Source organism: Heterodontus francisci, chromosome 31, assembly GCF_036365525.1.
Source record: "Heterodontus francisci isolate sHetFra1 chromosome 31, sHetFra1.hap1, whole genome shotgun sequence".
Classification (NCBI taxonomy): Eukaryota; Metazoa; Chordata; class Chondrichthyes; order Heterodontiformes; family Heterodontidae; genus Heterodontus; species Heterodontus francisci.
The window spans coordinates 49,247,527-49,272,735 of record NC_090401.1 but is presented as its reverse complement, the minus strand read 5'-3'; the positions used below and the strand labels follow the sequence as shown (position 1 = coordinate 49,272,735).

Below are 25,209 nucleotides of genomic sequence, written 5' to 3'. Positions count from 1 at the left end.
GCCCTCGGCAGCAATGGCCACCCCTGCAGCAGTGCGCCGCCAGCACACCATGATCCACACCGCCTGTCCCCCAGTCACCAGGGCCTGCCTGGCCCCCTCTGATTGGACTGGCAGCTCTTGGGGGCGGGTTGCCATCCTTAATTGGACGGCGTCCCTGGCTGCGGCCTCCTAATTGGCCGCTGTGGCCCCGGCGATGGGATTTCCAGGTCCCCTGAAAAATTTAGGACACAGAGTCATGTGGAGAGTGGGAAAGGAATGCAGTTGAGTGAGAAGACAAAGGAGTGAAAGGACCTCCAGAGAAAGGGAGAGAGGAGTATTGAGAAGATTCGGAGAGAAAGAAGATACAAAGTTGACAGTGGGAGACATTGTATGAGAGGGACACAAAGAGAGTGAAAGAAAGGCAGGAGGTGATAGAAAGAATTAGTGGTAAACAACTAGAGATTTACAAGAAGGGAGGGAATTTTTGCCTGTGAGGAACATCATGGAAGATTAACGACTCAGGAAATGCAAGCGTGGAGGGTGATTTTTTGATTTACATTGAAAGAATTTCGCACTATTCCTGACATGATTCAGTTATCGTTCATTTACTTTTACTTCCCTCTGAGAAGAACAGCGAACAGCACGAATCAGATACAATGTGAGTGTTCCACATGGTTTATCTGGCACATTCCTAACTCAGTCCTACCGTGGGCAGTGAACTTAGCAAATAACATTTTGGGGGAGCTTTGGGCATAGCTTTAGATAAAAAGAAAATGCCTCCCTCCTTGTGCAGAATTAGTTTCTGAGTCAAAAGGGATGTTTTCTGTAGATTACTGTCTGTTGCAACAATGTAAACACTGCAGGAAGCTGTCTTATGCGCACTACTTCTGGAAAAAGAAAGATTTGAATTCATAGATCACTTCACACAACTTCAGGATGCCCCAAAACGCTTTAAAGCCAGTGAAGTATTTTTAAAAGTATGGTCACTGTTGTAATGTAGGGAAACATTACAAGAGGATCAGAGATCTTCCTGCATTGAGCATCCCAGAAAATGCCTTGCCTTCCCACTGTCTTAGTCAGCAGCTTGTTCACCTTAACTGCAGTAACAACCTGGCATCTCAGCACACTGAGGTGTCAGATTTTGTGTGCGCAGTGTGTTGAGGGGAGGACGTTTCTGTCAGTAATGTTGTCACCTCAATGGGAAATACTGTCACTGCTGAATAGGTGGTGTTTGGACGCCTTTGCAGGTGTCAGGAGGGAAAAGTGTTTGGCTCTGTTAACCTCTGATGATTCAGTGCGTGTAGCAGGGACCCTGCTTGTTCTTCCGGGTTAGCCATGGTTTCCAAGGTGCTGACAGTAAATCCAGTTTGATGAGCTGCCACCCTGAAAATCATGAATAATAGAGCAGAAAACACCTTGATTACAGGCTTAACCCTTTCTGTGCCATGGACACTGTCAACCTCTGGGGGTTACTAACGAGTTAACCTGATTCAGAGCAATCAACCTTTTTGATTAGGCTTCTGTTTGATTGATGCAGAGTCTGTAATGTGATCAAGTCAGTCTTCAGCTTTGAGTATTTTGAGTGGCTGCCTTTAAACTAGTTTTCAGCCACATCCAAAACAGGCCATGGGAGTCAAGGTGAAGAAGGAAACAGTTTGAAACATTATAAAAAAGGGTTAGAATAAGTAGGTTTGACAGCATAAAGATAAAACACTAAATTACAGTCAAAAGTGAGAGAATGGCGAACAACAGATAATGTGGGAACATAGATCATGGTGATGGGGGTTTGATGAGAAAGGGTGGATGGAGGCACGGATGGAGCATCAATTCCGGTTTTGGACCCGATGGGCCGAATGGCTTGTTTCTGTGCTGCAAATATTGTATAATGTGGGATTAAGTTTTTTTATTTTTCATGAAAATATTTTAAAAATTTACTTTGGTAGTTCATGCTCAGTAATGCATGTGAGGCTTGAGTATGTCTTTCAAAAAAATCCTGTAACATACGTGTTTGTTTCAGTATCACGGCATCAACTAAAAACATCAGCCAACCAAGGAAAGCTACTACCTTTGTGAAGATGCCAGCATTATAAGTGTTAAAATGAATCCTTATTTAAAACATTTCCTTGCTATGTATTCGGGAGTTGAAATTTCTCCTGGTAATGATTTTAACTAAAGAAAAAAGTTGGGAGAGCTACAATCTAGTTTTGTAGACTTTCTTTTGCTGAAGTTACTGAACAGAACAAACCTAACACTTGGATCCCAGCTATCAGCCCCAGTCCTGCTGGAAAATCGCACTTAGTGGAAAGACTGGAAAAGCTACGATTTTTCTACTTACAGTGAAGAAGGTTAAGGGGCGATTTAATAGAGGTACTCAAAATGATGAAGGGTTTTGATGAGAGTAAATAGGGAGAGACTCTTTCCACTGGTAACCAGAGGACACAGATTTAAAATAATTGGCGAAAGAATCCACAGGGCGGAGAAATTTTTAATGCAGCGAGTTGTCGTGATCTGGAATGCACTGCCTGAAAGGGAGGTGGAAGCAGATCCAATAGTAACTTTCAAAAGGGAAGTAGATAAATACTTGAAAAGGAACAATTTGTAGGGCTATGTGAAAAGAGCACAGGAATGGGATGAATTGGATAGCACTATCAAAGATCCGGCAGGGACACGATGGGCTGAGTGTCTCCTTCTGTGCTGTATGATTCAGTTCGATGGAGCCTGTGACTATTCAGAGAGATAAAGTGGTCAGTGTTGGTTTTGTGAAGATATGAATGAAATTTAAAAAATCTACTAACCACATGGAATTGTTCCCCACTGGACAGGCAGGCAAACAGGCAAGCAATGTGCTTCTGAGCTATTGCCAATATTACTGTCTTACTGTACAGCATGTTCTATTCTGGAAAGTCGGGCAATGAAGGATAGAACTGGAGCCAATCTTTACACACTTATATAAGCTTATATTTAAGAGATACACATTACAAACATGCAACTCATAACCCAACAACCACAATTTCCGTCTGTTCCTATTTATAGGAGCATAAATGAATCCCCAGTTAATGCCCACCTCTGCATACAATTAATCACAACTGATATACAATTATCACAGCACGGGAGCGTTTCCTCTTTCCAGCTTTCTTTTCTCCCCTTCTGGAAGATTCTGGCCACCCCCCCCCCCACCCCTCACTTTATCTCCCTATGACAGCCTGGCTCAGATTGCAGTTTCTTTGCATGCATCCTGTCACTTTTAAAAAATCTTTCTCAGGATGTGGGCAACACTGGCAAAGCTGGCATTTATTGCCCATCCAGAGATGCTATAGAGGGGCTTGCTAGGCCACTTCAGAGGGCAGTTAAGAGTTAACCATGCTGGTGTGGGACTGGAGTCACATATGGAATTTGAACACAAGTATTCTGGATTCTTCTTTTTTCTTCTTTGGCCTCCTTGTCTCGAGAGACAATGGGTAAGCGCCTGGAGGTGGTCAGTGGTTTGTGGAGCAGCGCCTGGAGTGACCATAAAGGCCAATTCTAGAGTGACAGGCTCTTCCACAGGTGCTGCTTAAAAATTGTTTGTCGGGGCTGTTACACAGTTGGCTCTCCCCTTGCGCTTCTGTCCTTTTTCCTGCCAACTGCTAAGTCTTTTCGACTCGCCACACTTTAGCCCCGCCTTTATGGCTGCCCGCCAGCTCTGGCGAACGCTGGCAACTGACTCCAACGACTTGTGATCAATGTCACAGGACTTCATGTCGCGTTTGCAGACATCTTTAAAGCAGAGACATGGACGGCCGGTGGGTCTGATACCAGTGGCGAGCTTGCTGTACAATGTGTCTTTGGGGATCCTGCCATCTTTCATGCGGCTCACATGGCCAAGCCATCTCAAGCGCCGCTGACTCAGTAGTGTGTATAAGCTGGGGATGTTATCCGTCTCGAGGACTTCTGTGTTGGAGATACGGTCCTGCCACCTGATGCCAAGTATTCTCCGGAGGCAGCGAAGATGGAATGAATTGAGACGTCGCTCTTGGCTGACATACATTGTCCAGGCCTCGCTGCCATAGAGCAAGGTACTAAGGACACAGGCTTGATACACTCGGACTTTTGTGTTCCGTGTCAGTGCGCCATTTTCCCACACTCTCTTAGCCAGTCTGGACATAGCAGTGGAAGCCTTTCCCATGCGCTTGTTGATTTCTGCATCTAGGGACATGTTACTGGTGATAGTTGAGCCTAGGTAGGTGAACTCTTGAACCACTTCCAGAGCGCAAGTATTCTGGATTATTAGTCCAGTAACGTAACAACTACACTACCCGTACCACCTTGAACCACTGAGTGTTGGATTCAAGTGCGCTGATTTACACGCATGCCCTGAAATACTCCAGAGTAACTCCCTGATGGGTTCTTTCACAATCACATTAAAGGTAAAACATTACAGGCATGTCTCTAATCTTAACATTTTTTTTCTGTCCATCCTCTGCAAAATTAAGATGATCTTGGTAGGGCTAGAAAGGGAGCAATTTAGTTTTTAAAAATTATAAATACTGAGCTCTATTTTATAGATAAATGCTCGATGATAAAGTTGTGTGGCCTCTAATCATGTCCTGCTGCTTAAGGTAACCCATCTGGGATACTCATATTGTATCTAATCCAGGAATACTCATTAAGTTTGTTACCTTTATTGTAATATAGGTCCTTATCAGCCTGAAACATTTCAAAGCATTTTGTACAATGAATTACTCTTCGATTGCCGTGACTATTGATATAAAAGTAACAAATCTCTCCAGGTCAGCCTCCCATCCTCCATTCTCTGTAAATTTCAGCTCATCCAGAACACTGCTTCCTGTATTCTATCCCACATCAAGAGCTGCTCATCTATCAATCCTGTTCTTACTGATCTTACTTATCTCTGATCCCGCAAAGACTCAAATTTAAAATTCTTATCCTCATGTTTAAATTCCTTCTTGGCTTTGTTACTCTGTATTTCTATAGCCCTTCTGCTGACTCCCTATTACCCTGACTTTAGCCTCTTGTGCATCCCCGCACCTCCCCCACACCCCCGCCCCCACCATTCCTCCCTTTGCCCAATGTTACGGCCAGGTGAGGAGGGGGGTCAGAGTCACCACTCTTGACATTCCTCTTATTTGACCGCAACAGGGTTTATTCCTTTTTAAACAGTGGTTGTGGTACCACCTCAGGGAGTGTTTTACTTTTTACCTTTAATGTGATTGTGAAAGAACCAATCAGACAGTTTTTCTTGATTTTAAACAAGAAAGAGGTGAGTTTATTACACGTAACAATCTAAACTCAATCTAAAAAAATAAAAAGAATACACTACACATTCACGCTCATGTTCACAGGAGAATCACACACACACAAATAGATTACAGAGTGAAAAGTAGATTTTGTAGTTATATTAGAGTCCACAATAAATGGAAATTAAATACACGGCCTGTGAGGTTGGATGATTCGGTGGTCTTCTGGCTGAAGTTGTATTCTTGAAGTCTTTGGCTGGTCAAAGTGCACTTTGCGGTTGGCCCACTTGGCTCAGGGCTTTCTTGGAGGCAGACTCGTAGGTGGCTCTCTTCCCCTGGGCTCTGTGGCAATCTTTAGGCTTGGAGGGTCCACAGTCGCAGACAGTTTTAAAACTTGAAGTGTTAAGTGGGGGAATAGACAAAACGAGAGAGGGAGGCATACAGCCTTCCTGCTGCTACACAGTCCAAGTTACTGGCTTGACTCCCTTTATTCAAGAGAACTCCCAGCTTTCACAGAGATGGACAGACAGTCACATGACTGCCTCAGTGTATTCTCTGGAACCGTCTAATGAGATTCAAGGTTCGGAATATTGGCTCCCCAGGATGCCAATACTTGCACTTGGAGGGGTTTGCTCTTTCAAATTCAAGGTGTTAGAATTGCCTTGAATGCCATGGTAATGAAGCAAGCTTAAATAATTCAATCACTTAGAGCAAGCCATTGTTCTGTGTCCATGCTCCTCAGACCTCTCTCCGGTTGGGCCTTGGATTGTGAAAAGGTGTTTCAGATGCAAATTGCAGTGGCCATCTTGGCTGCCAGTTTTGTAAAAGTTAACTGCATTGTTTTTTCCAAATAAAAGTTATTCTAAGTTTCCAACCGATGAATGCTCTATTTGGCATATTGTTGTTCTTGACACCCAACCATTGGCAGCCATGCTTTCAGATGCCTAGTCCCCACACTCTGGAATTCCCTCCCTTAACCCCCCCTGCCTCTCCACCTCCCCCCTTTTATAAGACCTTCCTTAAACCCATCTTTATGACCCCGTTTAGAGGACCCAGAGGACAGCTTCAATAGAATCAGCCTTAGATCCTTAGAAATGTGTGCTGGTTAGTAATTCTGACCAAATCAATACACTGTAGACTGATGTTGCTAAGTTAGGTCATGAGCCTATGTTCAGTACATGCCATTTAATATAGAAAATTGCAGTGCCATGCATTTGTGATTAAGGCATTGCAGGCATATCTATACCATGCAGATATCCATGCAGTTAGATCAAGAAAGAAACCTGTGACTGGTAGCAGATTGCATGTTGAAGCTACACAAGACTTTGGGAATGGCTCCAGGGTTTTAAGCTGTAATGCCAGAAATGTTGAAATACAAAAAATGAAGAGTACTATATTTAAGTGAGGTAAGAGTCTGGTACGTCTGCACTAAAGTATTGTGTCCACATTTGGTCCCTAGACATGGTGGAGGATATTGAGGCTCTGGAGGGGGTGCAGAAAAGGCTGGCCAGTACACATGTGCAGGATGATGATGTTGCACTTTTAGGAATAGAAAGATACAGATTGCCACTGGAACAATGTCGCTTTAGCAATCCGAGGCTCCAAGATTTGGAGTTATTTACTTTGGGGACCTCAAGCTCAGATCAAATATTACTGAAATGTTTTTATATAAGGAATGGATTGGATACAGTTTGGGTAGATAGGTTATTTGAAATGGATATGGACTGAGGGACCAGAGATCATGCCTACAAAATCCGCCGGGAGAGGCTAAGTGCAATACCAGGAAGTGTTTCTTTTCAGAGTCATCATCCTGTGGAAATAAACTGCCAAAGCATGTGGTAAGGAGATGCCACAGTCTTTCAAATCGGAATTTAACAAGTTCTTGAGAGAAGCGGGCAATTCCAGTTAGGGGTAAGTTGACAGTTAGTTTTGATAGTAATGGGTTGTGGGCAACTCTGGCCTCCTGGAGTTTGTTTGATTGAGTGTGTTAGAGGAATTTCCCAGATTTTATTCCTGAATTGGTTACAGTTTTCTTTTTCCTTACTTTTGCCTCTCCCAGGGTATAGTGTGGGTGGAGAGTGGATGAATGGTTTGTGAGTTTGTACCAGTGGCTAGAATCATACACTGTAGAATGAGGCTATTTGTTCGAGCTATCAATTTATTCCCACTCCCCTTGCTCTTTCCCACAGCCCTCCAAAGTTTTTCCTTTCCAAGTATTTATCCAATTCACTTTTAATGTTACTATTGAATTTGCTTCTACCAGTCTTTCAGGCAATACATTCCAATTCATAACAACCCATTGAGTAAAAAAGTTCTCCTCTTTCCCGCCCCCACCCCCCGGATTTTTTTGCGAGTTATCTTCAATCTGTGTCCACTGGTTATTGACCCTCCTACCAGTGGAAGTCCTGGCTAATGTCATGAAAAAACATTCATCCAAACAAACCCCACCATTCATCAGCTGGAGGATCACGGGTTTAAATCTGAAGTAACAAACCCACGCTTTTATTTAATGAGACAGTAGGTGGAAAAGATAGTGTGCTGTTAAATCAGGACCATGGCTTACGGTACATTCCCTTTCTGTATTTAACAAGCGATTGTGCAAGCAGTGTGAATAAGGACAGGAAATATAATGTCAGGCTTTATTACAGCTTCTGGTACTGTATGGAAATTCTTGTCAACAATTAACCTTTTGTAATGCAGAGATGGAGGATTTTCCTGTATGTGCTCACAGTGAATACCAGAAAGCGAGGTGGGTCAGAATCCATACCTATAAAGGAATCTACCCGATTTCCAATAGTCAAGGAATCCATTGTGCTCAGATACTGATCTTTGTATCTCATTGGAAACAGTTAAAAAGTTCCTTCTTTCCCAATTTTCTGCACTTCTCTTCCCCTGCTGGGTTATGGTTCTCCAGGCACCCTTAGCTTCCTTACTCAAGTGACCATTGTTCTCTGGTGATACTGAATGGCATCTTGGTGGGGCATCACTAAAATACACATTGCGGTTTGTGGGACCTTGCTGTGCACAAACTGACTGCCTTGTTTCCTACATTACAACAGTGACTACACTTCAGAAAGTACTTCATTGATTGTAAAAGACTTTGGAATGGCCTGAGGTGGTGAAAGGTGTTATGTAAATTCAAGTTCATTAATTCTTTCTGTCTCACTCAGCTGATCACAGTCCTATCGTTACCAAAGCATCATTGTACACTTTTATTTACAAAGTTACACATTACAAGCATGTACCTCCTAACCTAACTACGGTTTTCATCTGTGCCTGTTTATAGGAGTTCACATGAATCCCCAGTTAATGCCCACCACCTGCATACAATTAAACACAATTAACAGTCCGGTGCAGTGACCCTGGCTGATTGTTCCCTCCAAAGTCAGTAAGCATCAAGTCCATTTTTAAAATTTAAATGGTGATCATTATAACCTAATTTAGGAAGATGGTTTTTCAGAGACACTGAGCCCCACACTGTGGGCTGAATTTTACGAGTGCGCCGCACAGTGCGGCACACTCTAATGGTGGTGCGCATCCCACATGGATGCGCCGTCCCTGAGCCCCCGCGATATTTCGTGTGGGGGCTCATTTAAACAGAGGGGGCAGTGTGGCTTCCCCCGATGATGTATAGGGAGCCGCCACGTCCCCGGCAGCGGCGTCCAGTGCCACTGCGCAGGTGCCATTGTCATTTTTTTAAAGGGTTTAAGCCCTTTAGCAAAATTTTAATATTTAACGTTGTAGCAATGTAAAATGTTATTAAATATAAAAACTTGTGATGGAGGCCCATCCCCAAGCCCCCCACCCCCCCTTCCAAACTTCTAACATTTTGCCTCTCATCCTTTCCCACCATTCACACAACCAATAACATTTGTTTTCCCCACTCCCCCACCCCTCCCGTCCTGAAAATTTTATTCCTTCCCCCTCCCCACCAGGTTCTCGCCTCGGAATTCCATGTGGAGTTCCGAAGGCACGTGGAGCACAGATGGCGGCCATAATATCGTCACAGGATGGCCGCTGCCTGCAGTTAAGTTTATTGACATGTGATTAATGTTACTTTGCATATGCTGATGAAGGGCCTGCCGCCAGGCGGCAGGGGGCCACACCGAGGTCCCCCCACTGCCAGTAATATGCGGTGGGCCCTTCTCAACATCATGGGCCTCTCCCCTCAGGATTTTATCGGCCCTCGCGCCGCGTCTTGCAGCGTCGAGGGGCCGGTAAAATTCAGCCCTGTCACACAGCTGAAATGCTCTGGGTCTGCTGCTGTGAAAAAAATTGCTGTTTCTCTGACTCTGACTGCTTGTGCATCTCCCTTCTTCCATGCCTCACCCTTGGCAGCCATGCCTTTATCGTCACAGGTTCCACTGTTTGGAGTTACTCCCTAAAGCTAAGCCTCTCCACCTCTTTTTGCTCTTTTAAGACCCTCCCTAAAATCTATCTCTTTGACCGAGAGTTGGGTCACCCCTACTGTCTCTTCTTTGGTTCAGCATCCGTTTCCTACCTGTCATTGTGATTTGCCCTGGGAAGTTTTTCCAACATCAGCCATGGCTCAGTGGTTAGCACTCTTGCCTCTGAGTCAAAGGTTCTAGGTTTAAGTCCCACTCCAGGGCTTGAGCACAAAAATCACGGCTGCGTTCAGTGAGGTACTTAAGGAGTGCTGCACTGTCAGAGGTGCTGTCTTTTGGATGAGACATTAAACCAAGCCCCCATCTGCTTGCTTGGGTGGCTGTAAAAGATCCCATGGCCCTATTTTGAAGAAGAGGAGGGGAGTTATCCCCAATGTCCTGGCCAGTCTTTCTCCCTCAAGCAACATCACAAAAACAGATTATTTGGCCATCATCACATTGCTGTTTGTGGGAGTTTGCTGTGTGCAAATTGACTTCTCCGTTTCCTACATTAAAACAGTGACTACACCTCAAAAGTACTTCATTGGTTTGAGACATCTGGTGGTCATGTAAAGCACTATATAAATGCAAGTCTTTCTATCTTTTCTTTCTTTCCTTAGTATTAAAGGAGTTATACAAATGTTTGTTGCTGGAAATATTGAGTTTCAGGGACCCAGGTCTCTCACACTACCTGGCTCAGTAACACCTCCTATCCTTGCAATGGTGTTACTTGCTGATATAAAGCTGTTCCCCAGTTGGACTTTCAGTCCTTCAAGCAACAAGAGGAGAATGGGAGGAAGAAAATTGGTGAAAATAAAGAGACAAAGCAAGATCAGAACCACAAGAGTGTACTGTACCTTTCATTGTACCCCCACTATTTTTAATACTTTGTATTCTCTGCAATCATCAGGGCGGCACAGTGGCGCAGTGGTTAGCACCGTAGCCTCACAGCTCCAGCGACCTGGGTTCGGTTCTGGGTACTGCCTGTGCGGAGTTTGCAAGTTCTCCCTGTGACCGCGTGGGTTTCCGTCGGGTGCTCTGGTTTCCTCCCACGGTCAAAGACTTGCAGGTTGATGGGTAAATTGGCCATTGTAAATTGCCCCTAGTGTAGGTAGGTGATAGGAGAATGGTGGGGATGTGGTAGGGAATATGGGATTAATGTAGGATTAGTATAAATGGGTGGTTGTTGGTCGGCACAGACTCAGTGGGCCAAAGGGCCTGTTTCAGTGCTGTATCTCTCTCTATGAATCTATGAATCTTCCATGCAGTTCTTTGAACTTGGAACTCTTAAGGAAATTTGCACAAGGTAGCCAAACCGTTTCATGAAAAATGAGCTCTACTGTTTTCTTATATTTCCTGTAAATTAAGCTCAACGCCCATGGTAGATTGCACAAGCTTCTTGCCCATTACAGAATGGAAGTGATCAGGAAGTGGCAGGAAGACACTGCACAACTGAGACTTTCTGACCATTTATTTTGGGAGGAGTGGTGGGAGGGACAACTAGCCACCCTTTGATTGTATCTCTCCTCTATAAAACTGTTGGTGGGGAAGGAGGAGGAGGGTGTTGATAATTGCTGCTATTTTCAGCATTGAACTTTTATGGGACTCTCTGTTCAGTTTAATATTCATCAAAGCCTTTAACATCACAGCACGTCTGGTCCATAGTTTTCCTTCCAAGTCCTACATTGTTGCACAACAGTTAACAACAGTATTGGGCCATTGAAACGCTCAGGCCTGCTCCACCGTTCAGTCAGATCATGGCTAATCTGCACCTCAGTTTCATTTTACTCACCTTTGTTCCATATCCCTTGATAGCAATCTGTCCATTGCAGTCTTGAAGGCTCGAATTGACTCCCCAGCATCCACAGCCTTTTGGGGAAGAGAGTTACAGATTTCCACTACCTGATTCCGTTCTTGCATTGCCTGGCTCTAATTTTAAGATTATGATTGGTTCGAACTATGTACAGTCATTCAGCAAGACGCCACTGCTTGTGGCCAAGAAGTTGTACTTAATAAATGGACAATATCATAGAGGCTTCTCCAACCTGCAGTGCTTTCTAAGTTAAGTACTGTTAGTTTTAAAAGAGTTAGGAAATTCTGCTCAGAAAGAGAGACACGATTGTCACATGAAAATGACCAAAGAGCTGCTGAATAGCACCTATTTTATACAAGAAACAGAGCTGCTGGGGCCTCACAACATGTTGGAGCAACAAAGTATGTGTGACTTAAGAGCTGCTCAGATCTAGCATTACACCATACTAATACCACATGTATGTGACTTGGAGCTGTTGGAGTCTTAGCAACATACCATAGCCATAATGTATGTGACCTATTCATCTGGCCCTGTCAGTAATCGTCTGGGTCTACGGGAAATAAATACAAGAAGATAATTCAACAGTTTATAGACACTCATGTTACCCAAGCTGTTGAGTCAACAATCAGCTGAAAGAAGATTCAGTGATCATCTGAATTAAATCTTATGGGATGAAATTATTTCTTCCTATTCATCCTGAAGATGTTCAAGTTTTTTTTGTGTCTCCTTTCCTGAAGGGATTGACTTGTACCAGAATGTGGCCTGGTAGTGCCAGGACATGGTAACACCAACAAAAACAAGAAATGCTGGATTCACTCAGCAGGTCTGGCAGCATCTGTGGAAAGAGAAGCAGAGTTAACGTTTCGGGTCAGTGACCCTTCCTCGGAACTGACAAATATTAGAAAAGTCACAGATTATAAACAAGTGAGGTGGGGGTTGGGCAAGAGATAACAAAGGAGAAGGTGCAGATTGGACCAGGCCACATAGCTGACCAAAAGGTCACGGAGCAAAGGCAAACAATATGTTAATGGTGTGTTGAAAGACAAAGCATTAGTACAGATTAGGTGTGAATATACTGAATATTGAACAGCAGCAAGTGCAAACCTGAAGAAAAACAACCTGAAAAAAACAGTGGGTAAGCAAACTGAACAAACTAAGATGAAATGAAATAAATGCAAAAAAAGATTGTAAAAAATGTAAAAAGGAATGTAAAAAAAAAAGGAAGAAAAAATAACTAAAAATGACTAAAAATGAAAGTAGAGTGGGGGGCTGTCATGCTCTGAAATTATTGAACTCAATGTTCAGTCCGGCAGGCTGTAGTGTGCCTAATCGGTAGATGAGATGCTGTTCCTCGAGCTTGCGTTGATGTTCACTGGAACACTGCAGCAATCCCAGGACAGAGATGTGAGCATGAGAGCAGGGGGGAGTGTTGAAATGGCAAGCAACCGGAAGCTCAGGGTCCTGCTTGCGGACTGAGCGGAGATGTTCCGCAAAGCGGTCACCCAGTCTGCGCTTGGTCCCCCCAATGTAGAGGAGACCACACTGTGAGCAGCGAATACAGTATACTACATTGAAAGAAGTACAAGTAAATCGCTGCTTCACCTGAAAGGAGTGTTTGGGGCCTGGGATAGTGAGGAGAGAGGAGGTAAATGGGCAGGTATTACACCTCCTGCGATTGCAAGGGAAGGTGCCCTGGGACGGGGACGAGGTGGTGGGGGTAATGGAGGAGTGGACCAGGGTGTCGCGGAGGGAACGATCCCTTCGGAATGCTGACAGGGGAAGGGAGGGGAAGATGCGACTGGTAGTGGCATCACGCTGGAGGTGGCGAAAATGGCGGAGGATGATCCTTTGGATATGGAGGCTGGTGGGATGAAAAGTGAGGACAAGGGGAACCCTGTCACGGTTCTGGGAGGGAGGGGAAGGGGTGAGGGTAGAGGTGCGGGGAATGGGTCGGACACGGTTGAGGGCCCTGTCAACCACAGTGGGGGGAAATCCTCGGTTGAGGAAAAAGGAGGTCATATCAGAAGCACCGTCATGGAAGGTAACATCATCAGAGCAGATGCGTCGGAGACGGAGAAACTGGGAGAATGGAATGGAGTCCTTACAGGAGGTAGGGTGTGAAGAAGTGTAGTCGAGGTAGCTGTGGGAGTCAGTGGGCTTATAATGGATATTGGTAGACAACCTATCCCCAGAGATGGAGACAGAGAAGTCGAGGAAGGGAAGGGAAGTGTCAGAGATGGACCATGTAAAGGTGAGAGAAGGGTGGAAATTGGAAGCAATGTTGATAAAGTTTTCTAGTTCGGGGCGGGAGCAGGAAACGGCACCGATACAGTCATCAATGTACCGGAAAAAGAGTTGGGGGAGGGGGCCTGAGTAGGACTGGAACAAAGAATGCTCGACATATCCCACAAAAAGACAGGCATAACTAGGACCCATGCGGGTACCCATAGCGACACCTTTTACTTGAAGGAAATGCATGGAGTTGAAGGAGAAGTTGTTCAATGTGAGAACAAGTTCAGCCAGGCAGAGGAGGGTGTTGGTGGATGGGGACTGGTTGGGCCTCTGGTAACACCAAGTTGCTTGCTGCCCTCCATCACTGAGGCCAATTGTAGCTGTAACACTCTTGCCTTCAACTCACACAGTACAGATTGGTGATCAAATCTAGCACCTTCTTGGTCTGTAGGGCTCAGTTCCATTGAGTGATGGATTTACCTACTGAGCTACTAGGGAGCCTAGTGGTCAGTTTACGTAATATATGATTTGTATACTTCAGTCTTTACCCTTGAGTTCCTATAAGAGCATGACTTGGGAGATGTCTTCACCAACGCATTGCTCCAACTAGAAATCTTGCTGATCTCCATCGGTATTGCAAAAACTTCAATATGAATAACGTCTATGTGAAGTCTCCAGGATCTCTGTGCTCCTCCAACTCTGGTCTCTTGCGCATCCCCCACTTCCTTTGCCCACCATTGGTAGCTGTGCCTTCAGCCTTCCAGACCCTGAGGTCTGAATTCCCTCCCCAAAACTCTTTGCCACTCTCACCTCCTTTAAGACACTGCTTGAAATCTACCTCTTTAACCAAGGTTTCGATCACTTGTCCGGATGTTTCCTCTTTTAAATTGGTGTCAGTTTTTGTCTGATTACACTCCTGTGAAGTGCCTTGTGCTGTGTTCCTACCTTAAAGGTGCTATAATAAAAGGCAAGATGTTGTTGTTGAAGTCCTTTTGGCTTTGTAATGATGCGAACCGTATGATGTAGCTCGGGATAAAGTCAGTCAGTTTGATTTCTGACATGCAGTACGAAACCTCTCCAGGAACAATCCCTCATTACTGCGGCTTCACAGTGTTTGGAGAAGTACAGTAGCCAGGTGATTAAATTGCTTTGAGACTCCTTTAAAAAGTTTAAAATCAGCTTTCATTGTCAGCAAAAATAAAAACAATTTGCCCTGTCAACTCTTTACTGAGATTGCAGCGTGCCTTAACCCTGTCCTCACAGAAGCACTTTCTTCATTGTGTATCAGCGTGACATTCACAAGTTCTCACACCCGCTATCCTATGGCTTCTGAGTGTCAGCTTGTAGCAGCTTCGTCTGGTGGGCCTATGCTAGGATTGCCCTGGAGTCTCCAGGAATTCAAGATTAATTTCCTGGAGAAAAATCATAGGGGAGTCAGATGTATACTGTTTCCATTTACTTTGAACACTTTCATTTATTAGTCATAAAAATATTGGTGATGGGAAAATTGTCTGTTTGGCTGACAGTCAAGAATTATCCAAGCAAGTAACAAAAAGTCTGTTCATTTTACACTTGATATGGGAAATGCAAGGCTGGAGCTGTCAGGCAACAAATGGTGTAGGGACAGGGCATTTGGAGAGATCATGAGTTGAAATCTGCAGGAATTTGCTCAACCCTAGCCAGGCTAAAGAGGAGTTGGGTTGAGACTGTTGCAAACAGACCCCCAAAGCCACTGGAGAGAGGAGCTGCTCATCACATCAGTGTGGTCCTGATTCAAATCCACTGCACAACTCAGTGCTGTAATTGTGGAGCTTAAAAAAATGCCAGAGACATTTTTGTTCCCTCTCTCTGCGCATGACTTTAGTGGCTAACTTGGGAAATACATAACACTGAAAAATAGGAGTTTGCAGTTTGTGTTTAATATTAAGATGATCAGATAAACTTGTGCTGGTGAGAGTATGTGGGGAATTTGTGACTCTGGGAAGATGAATAATATTTAACTGTTAGGGCAATCCCACATGTAATCAGGTTTTAGAGGGTGCAGCATTTTGAAGTTAAAAAGTAATTCCTTCTGTCGGTGCTGTTGTCGAGTTTTCTAGATTCTAGGTAGCCGTGCGGTGAACTGAAACCCACACTTTTAACCCTCCGGGTACTGAGTCAGCGACTGTGCTGCTTGCAAAATGAGCAAGCTTTCCTGTTTGTGGAACACCAACTGCGACTTTCCTTTCTGCGATTGGGTATTGTAAAGCAGATAGTGCAGAAATGTGCATTAATATGGATTAGATCCTAATTCATAGTTTTCTTGGCATAAATGTACTTTCAAATAGTTCTTTTGTTTTGATGCCAAAAAGGTGAACCCTGGAGAGTCAAACAGCTTAATTTTTCTAAGTTTTTGTAGCACTGTTGTCACAGAGATTTTGGCAAAGGCCAACAGCAAGATCTGATCCTCAGTATGTGGAAATCACCCAATGGTGTAATAATCATAGATTTGTGTCTTCCAAATATGGCTTGTGTCCAGAGAGAGGATTTGGAGCATTTTGTATGACATTAGCATGAAGTTTTGGTCATTACACACCTGTCACTGAAGGGAGAAGTCACTGTTGTAATATAGGAAATATGACAGACAATTTACATACAGCAAGATCCCACAAACAGCAATGAAATGAATGACCAGATCATCTGTTTTTAACAATGTTAGGGATAACTCACCTGCTCTTCTTTGAAATAGTGCCTTGGGATCTTTTATATCTACCTGAGAGGGCAGAGCCTCAGTTTAACATCCCTTCTGAAATATGGCACCTTCAACAGTGCAGCACTCTCTCAGTACTGCACTGAAATTATCAGCCTGTAATCTGTGTTTAACTCTTAAGAATGGGACTTGAACCCACTACTTTCTGACTCCAAGGTGAGAGTGCCAGTTACTGAGCCTTGGCTGACATTGATGGGCTGTCCACTTGGAAACACTTTGACCTTTTCTGTGGTGTCCAATTGTAAGCACAATGTGGAGAAATGGATACATGTGATAGGGCAAGATGAAGTGTTTGGGAGGAGGCTTGTGTGGAGCATAAACACTGGCACAGACTAGTTGGGACGTGTGGCCTGTTTTTATGCTGTAAATTCTATGTAATGGCTATAGTTAGCATTGGCCCATCTAAATTATCAGAGAAAAGAATGATGTTTAAAGATAAGGAATGTGGGATTTAGGTAGAAAGTTGTATTGGGGCAGCTGTGACAATACATAATAGGAAAGCAGCCTCCCTCTGTACTGCAATTTCTATAATTCTGTAACACATCACAGTCTCATAGTGCACTCAATCTTCATGTTGGTCCTCAATCGCTTGCTGTAAAAGGCTGTCCGAAATGTTGAGGCAAGATTTCCAACAAAGAGTTCATGACAAATTCTCCCATTCTTAACACAATGTGAATGGTAGGAGGATGTCACTATCAGCACTTTAAAACAATAAAGATTTCATTTTTTTTTAAGGTTTGCTTCAGAATAAATATTTGTGTAAATCAGCAAGTGCTGTTGATGTTTAGTAGCATCAGGGGACTGGAATGGGGAAATAATGACCCCCTCCCCTCCCCCAAATCATACAGTGATAGGTAAATGGAGCCAATTGGATTTCAGTGATCTTGACATTCCAACTGTGTGTGTTTTATTCTGCTCCATTGTCATTGGGCTCAGTAACTCTTCCAAACTTCCTCCCTTCGTATCAACCAGGTGTAACGTGACTTGCAGTGAGTAAGGATTAAAAGAGTTGAATCTTGACAGCCAGGGCAGAAGGAAAGATCTTGCTGAAGTATAGAAATGATTAAATGACTTGGTCATGGGCTAATCATGGACAATCGACATGGATTTGTACAGAGCGGGTTGTACTTGACCAGATTAATTGAATGTTCTGAGAATTCACAGGTGTATTGATCAAGAGAATGCAGTGGATTTTGTCCATATGTTTGTTTGATTAAGTTGCCACATAGCATAGACTTGTAAAAAAAAAAAAAAATTGGCATAAGGTATCGAAGAGAGGGTAGCCACATGAATGGGGAAATGACAAGGAAACAGCAAGTATAGGTAAATGTAGAGAGTAGGGGTAAAGAGGTGTTGGTGGATTGGGGGAATGCAGATAGTGATGAGGCCCAGGGATTTGTGCTGTGACTGATATTCCCTCTAATTTCCCTTTGCTGGGCACGGCCTGCTTGTTGCACTGCAGTCCTTTTAAAGATTGCCGTCTGGCCACGCATGTGCACATCTTAAAGAGACTGCTGCTTGTGCATGGCACATTTCCTGTTGTTGCACGGCCGCATTTAACAATATATTTAGATATCGGCACAAGAGCAACATTATTTAAGTTTTCTACCCCACCTGACTATATTACAACAACTTCCATTTATAGAGAGCATTTACTATGGTAAAATGTCCCAAGGCACTTCACAGGAGTGTTAGAAAACAAAATTTGATGCTGAGCCACATAAGGAGACATTAGAATAGATAACCATAAACTTGGTCAAAGCGGTTCTAAAGAGCATCTTAAAGGAGGGAAGAGAGGTGGCAAGGTTTAAGGAGGGAATTCCAGAGCTTCGGGTCAAGCTAGCTGAAGACACCTCAAGTTTATTTTCCATTCTTGTCCAGTTTGCAGCCAGGTTTCTGTTTATTCTTTTAAGTCCATATCTTTCTCTAAAATCATGGAATTAAACAGCACAGAAGGAGGCCATTCAACCCATTGTGCCTGTACCAGCTCTTTGAAAAGACTATTCAATTAGTCCCACTACCCTGCTCTCTCCCCATAGCTCAGCAACTATTTCCTTTTCAAGTGTATAATTGCTTCCAGATTGCCCTGTTTATTTCCCACACTTATCACAATACATGCATTTTAACTTTATTGCCTTTCTTTAACCACTAAATTCATCCAATTCAGTGGAAGCTCCATTATTGACAGTCTTATTGTGGTTATTTAACAGTCACTTATTAAAAGCTTGTTTCAGACATCACTTCATTACACAGCTTCTCCTCTTACTTGTACTTTTATTACATAAAGAGATTTTTTTTTTAGAGATACAGCACTGAAACAGGCCCTTCGGCCCACCAAGTCTGTGCCGACCATCAACCACTCATTTATACTAATCCTACACTAATTCCATATTCCTACCACATCCCCACCTGTCCTTACATTTCCCTACCACCTACCTATACGAGGGGCAATTTATAATGGCCAATTTACCTATCAACCTGCAAGTCTTTGGCATGTGGGAGGAAACCGGAACACCCGGAGGAAACCCACGCAGACACAGGGAGAACTTGCAAACTCCACACAGGCAGTACCCAGGATTGAACCCAGGTCGCTGGAGCTGTGAGGCTGCGGTGCTAGCCACTGCGCCATTTATTTTTTAAAATACTGTATATCTGAAATATGAACAGAAAATGCTTAAAAACACACAGCAGGTCTGTCAACATCTGGGAGGGGAAAGATTTTTTATTCAGTTCTGATGGAAGGACAGCACCCAAAGCTTTACTGCCTTCATATGCTGACAGATGTCCTGTGCATTTCCCAAATTTTTATTTCAAAGCTGCATCACATTTGTTTTATTAGTCATATTGGACTTGACTTCATTCCCGTGGCAAGGATATTGGGGACCATTGATTATGCTCTACTTTCTGTTATCCAGCAGACCGATAATGGAGGTTTTGCTCGTACAAAATTTCTAAATTCTCACTTGCTGCAGAGGACAGCTGTTTGCTGCTAAACCAGCATCACAGATGCTGAGTTCAAATCCCACCTCCGCAAGTTGTGAGATTTAAGCTCACAATTAGCTTCAATTAATCTGAAAATTTTGTCATCTGGCACTGGCGCGGTGGTGGGGAAATGGCAATGAAAGTGACCCAACTAGTTCACCAATTTCCTTCAGGGAACCCTGCCACCACGACCCAGTCTGGCCCTCATTTGGGTTGTCAACTCTGGTTGAACATACTCTTGGGGATTTGCATCAGTGAAACAGTTTTCTTTTTAAATAACTAATAAATAAACGCATACAAATAAAATGAAAAAAATGCATTTTTAATGTCCCTTTGATTTTTTTCTCTCCTGGTCTTGCTTGGAGCAGTGTCCAGGAGATTAATCTTTGATTCCTGGAGACTTCAGGACAACTCTGGAATGTTGGCAACCCCAAGTTCACACTTAACTCTGGTCCTGCATAATGTGGTTGTCTGTCAGAGTCTTCCAATATGGTCCATTAAAACATTCAGTTATCAAAAAGATTTGCCAGGAAATTGCCTGGGCAGTGCCTTCTCAGGGCAACTAGAGCTGCTTTCCATGCAGCCTTCCCAAAGTCACCCAAATCTACAGAAACGGAAAAGGAAGGGGAAAAAAAATCACTTTAACTTGGCATCAAGAGGGTTAAATGCAGCAGTTAAAATAACTTCTTTTTTTGGCACTGCAGGATATTTGCCTACCATCCAAATACTGTCATTGTCTCGCAGCACTGCTAAATGCACCGTTCTTAGGATAAACAAGACAGGATGTTTGTGCGTGTTTCCATGTTGCACGCAAATGTACCTGTCTCTCTGCACTCTGGCTGGCTGGCTGGCTGATATCCCTGCATTATATAATGTTTGAATTGCTGAGAATTGAGATGGTAATGCCCCATTCTCTCCACATAGTGACTCCTTTTTTTTTTCACACCACACACACACACAGCTTATTGAAAAAAAAAGGGAGCTGAACTTTGACACATATCTCCTGACACCCTTAAGGAGTGCAAAGCCGGTGACGTCCTACCCCTTTTTTTTGCTTCAGCTGCGAAAAAAGAACAGGAAACACGCCTGCTCCAGTACAAGCCTCTCTGCCAGCTGTGTGTATGTGAGAGAGAGAGAGAAGGGGTCAAGAGCTGAACTCCTTCTGCAGCGAGCCTGCTTAAATCCAGTCTGTCGCGGCTGCATTGTGAAAAAGCCAAGATCGATGTTGTATTACCATTGACATTTCCTGCTCCAGGCGCCAGCCAATAAGCTCGTAGCAGTGCCGGAGCGACGACACATGAAATATGATAATTTGCTGCTTGATAGCCATAGAAAGAAGCTCTGCTCTATTGCGATGGTTTTCCTGACAGGGCCATGCAGATGGGGCTTCTTCTCAGTCAATGCCAGGACGCGGGGGTGCTAAATTACAGTACCTCTGGGAGAATCCATCAGTCAGTTAGAGCAGAGGACAGCATTATCCAGGTGAGCAGGAGGGACACATGGGCTCTGTCTCTGTCTGTCTGTCTATGTGTGTGCGCTTTTGTGTTGTTTGTGCATGTGTCTTTGCAATGGATAGGTGGAAATTTCTGTGCCTAAAATGATGCTCTTAACTCCCGATGGCTTGCCAGCGCTTCATTTATTTTTCTCAATCCATTTTATTCCCCTCTGTCTATGGTGGGAAGCTGAATGATTGTTTTTTGCATGTTGCAATCTTTAAATCCTTTGCCTTTCCTCCCCTCCCCAATCACCAATGCTCCTCGCCTTAGCTGATGTCAGTGAATTATTCCCTCTAACCCCACCTTCTGGTCCCAAGGAAAAAAAAATGAAATCAAATATCCTCTACAGTAATGCTGCTTCTCTCGGAAAGCAGGTGCCTGCGGGAGGTGCTGGCAGATATTACAATATTGTGCAGCTGCAGCAGAGGGAGAGTGAGAAAGAGAGAGAGAGAAGAGGGGAGGGGACAAGGAGAGGGATCGCAACCCAGAGTCGAGGTGAGGTTGTAACCCTAATTTGGTCGGGGGCACATAATGGAAAGAGACGCCTGGGTTTTTTTTTTTTGCTGTCAGTTTGGTTCATTCTGGGTTTCATGTTGCCTCCCGTTTGAGTGCAGCCACTGGTCTGCCGCTATGTTGGGAGTGCTGAGCTCACTCCTGTGCCTTAAGACGATTCCAGAGGCCTTGAGTGAACCTTGGAGCAGTGACTGAAGATGTGGGTGGGGGTGTTAGAAATAAAAAGCTGCTTTATCGTAACCCTTAAGGTGGCAGGCTGTAGTGTTGGTGCCATAGCAACACATCACTCGTTACACAGTGTTGGCCATTAATCATTAATTTAATAGGAGGATGGTGACATCATTGCACAGGTCTGCAGCCTTATTTTAAGAATGAAAATAATAGTAAAAAAAAATTACTATATATGACTTGAGCTTTGGGAATTTTATACAACTGCATTTCCACGTAGAAAAAAAAATCAAAATTCAGAAGTCAAATTGCATCTGTAATATTTGTATTTATGCAAAAGCCCTATTAGTTATTTCAGGCGCTTCAGCAGAATGGGTCAGATTGTGGTGCCGGGAAAATAGACTCTTGCATTACAAATCTTCGAATGAAAATATAGTCTGTGCAACATGAACTGTACACATTTGAGCATGTGTTGACAATACTCGGGTCGTTAGAAGGTTGAGGGGAGACCTGATAGAGGGCTTTAAAAATTATGATGGGCTTCAATAAGGTAGATGTAGAGAAGCTGTTTCCATTTGTGGGGAGACTAAAACTAGGGGGTATAAAAAGTCACTAATAAATCCAATAGGGAATTCAGGAGGAACTTCTTAACACAGAAAGTGGGTAGAATCTGGAACTTGCTACCACAAGGAATATTTGAGGCAAATAGTATAGATGCATTTAAGAGGAAGCTAGGTAAATACATAAGTCAGAAATGAATGGAAGGTTGTGCTGATAGGGCTAGATGAAATGTGTGGGAGAAGGCTTGTGTGGAGTATAAATCACAGAATTGTTACAGCACAGAAGGAGGCCATTCGGCCCATCATGTCTGCGCTGGCTCTTGAAAAAGCCTTTTACCTAGTGCCACTTCCCCGCCTTCTCCCCAGAGCCCTTTTCAGATAACAATCCAATTCCCTCTTGAATGCCTCAATTGAATCTCCCTTCACCGCACTCTCAGGCAGTGCATTCCAGATCCTAACCACTCGCTGCATTAAAAGGTTTTTCCTCATGTTGCCATTGCTTCTTTTGCCCATTACATTAAATCTGTGCCCTCTTGTTCTCGTTCTCTCCACCAATGAGAACAGTTTTTCCCTATCTACTTTGTTCAGGCCCCTCATGATTTTGAGTACCTCAATCAAATCTCTTCTCAATCTTTCCTTCTCTGAAGAAAACAGTCCCAATTTCTCCATTCTATCCACGTAACTGAAGTTCCTCATCCTTGGAACCATTTTCGAGAACCTTTTCTGCACTCTCTCCAGTGTCTTTCCTAAAGTGTGGCACCCAGAACTGGACACAGTACTCCGGTTGAGGTTGAACCAGTGTTCTATACAAGTTTAACATAACTTCCTTGCTTTTGTATTCTATGTCCTTATTAATGAAGCCCAGGATACTATATGCTCTATTAGCTGCTTTCTCAACCTGGCCTACCACCTTCAATGATTTATGCACATATACACCCAGGTCCCTCTGCTTCACCTCCTTCAGAATTGTAGCCTTTATTTTATATTGTCTCTCTGCATACTTCCTACCAAAATGAATCATTTCACACTTCTGTGCATTAAATTTCGTCTGCCACTTGTCTGCCCGTTCCACCAACTTGTCTATGTCCTTTTGAAGTTCTACACTATCCTCCTCACAGTTCACAATGTTTTCAAGTTTCATATCATCTGCAAGTTTTGAAATTGTGCCCTGTACACCTATGTGTAGGTCATAAATAGATATCAGGAACAGGAAGGGTCCTGATATCGACTCTTGGGGAACTCCACTACAAACCTTCCTCCAGTCGGAAAAACATCCATTCACCATTACTCTCTGTTTCCTGTTACTCAGCCAATTTCGTATCCATATTGCTCTGTACCTTTTATTCCATGAGCAATAAGTTTGCTCACAAGTCTGTTGTGTGGCATGGACCAGTTGGGCCAATTTTAGCCTCTTTCTGTGCTTTAAGATCTCTGTAATTCTACGTCACCATAACTGACTTGAATTTGGATAATACACGGGGCTTGTAATGTTCGAAATCATGAGAGAGAGATTTTGATTTCATGGCCCTCTCTTCAGCCTTCAACATTTGTGATGCGATACAGTTGCACAGGGGGCATAGCCAACACTAATTTAAATAGCCCTCTGTGAGCCTATATGCTCAGCATCAGCGGGTGGGGAGTGGGAGGGATTCAGGGAGAATGAGAAATAACAGCCTGGCATGTTTGTGGCTTCGCCTGAGGTCCATGCTTGCCTTTTCTGCAGCTGAACTGCCAACACGAGAGGGGAACACTGGCTGGTTGGAACTTTTCTGTCTTCCTCCCTAGCAAGGACACAATGGTCAGTTGTTGCCCTTATTGCATCCCAGCTAAAGAATCAGACCTGGGATGTTCTGCCTTGTCTGGCTTAGTCACAAACAGGTGAACGATGACGGACAGGAAAAGACCCAGTCGTCCATCCAGCCTCTCCCACACAACTTTGATACATTCTATGTCACAATATATACACTCCCCACCCCACCCAAACCATGTGATCTCCTGGGAGAGGTGAAAATCCAGATCAAAATCAGGATAAAACAAAATCTGGGAAATTTCTCTCCGAATCCCTTAGTCGATGGAAACTAGTTCAGGAGATCACACTGGCTCAACTTTACCTGTTGAGCAATGAAGGGCCATCTTGATGTTTTGATTCTTGTGGGTCATCTTAATTGTGTGAAGGTGAAGACAAAGTACAGTGACACTTCTTGAATCACAACGCAATTTGTACCCAGCACCTGGCCCATGACTGTTTTCTTGTCTGTTGGCTTCGTGGAGCTGAAACTATATTAGGATAGTGGCCAGGTATCAGGACTGACAGTGTTAAAGTAAATTACTACTGGATTTCTCCAGGGTTTCAACTGAGATTGAATTAACGGTTCTGTACTATTGAGAATGATAATGAAAAGAAAATTCTTCCTTCAGTTCTTGTCTCCTCCTGCTTTTTAGAAATAATCAAGTTTTGCTCAAGTTTTTACTTTCTGCCCACACTCTCTTCAAAGCACTGATTCCTTGCTGGGTACTGTTCCACAGGAATCTCTGTAGCCATTGCCCGATACCTTTGTTGTTGAAGTGCAAGCTTTGAAGTGCTGGCGGACTTTTCGTCCTTTGGATGGGAGGCATGGAAGCCAAACCTAGTTCTGTTCTGTCCGGATTGTCCACATGGACACGCTGCCAGCAGGGATGAGGGTTACTGGATGGCAATCAGACGCCTTCCGATTTCTCAACACACCCTCCTCACTGCCCCTCGCTAATCTAGCTATGAACAATCTTAGCTGCCATACCCCGTCCTGCCTAAGATCAGCTGACTCAGAATGGGGATTGAACTTTCCTGGTGTATGGGGCTTGGAAATAGTGGGAGATATTTTCCTATTCAAAACTGCGATTGATTGTTATTTGTTGTGTGACCAAGGCTGGTCGATGGAGTTAAGATACAGATCAGCCAGGATCTGATTGAATGGCAGAACAAGCTTGAGAGGCTGAATGGTCTGCTCCCATTCCTATCTTCCTGCCCCTGGCCAATTGGATTGCCAGTGCATAATGCATGCAGGAAAGTCGGATGGGCTGCTGCTTAAGCGAACTGGACCAATTTTGTGTCCATT

General features: G+C 43.8%; 1 protein-coding gene across 3 annotated transcripts in view; it reads left to right on the top strand.

Annotated features, from left to right (window-relative positions):
• Positions 1-20,485: 20,485 nt before the first annotated feature.
• LOC137347240 (transcription factor HIVEP3) overlaps positions 20,486-25,209 on the top strand; it is a 388,796-nt gene continuing 384,072 nt past the window's right edge. For all 3 annotated transcript variants that reach the window (XM_068011525.1, XM_068011522.1, XM_068011523.1), the window contains exon 1: positions 20,486-20,859. The gene's annotated coding sequence lies outside the window, so the exon portion shown is untranslated. The remainder of the gene's footprint in view (positions 20,860-25,209) is intronic.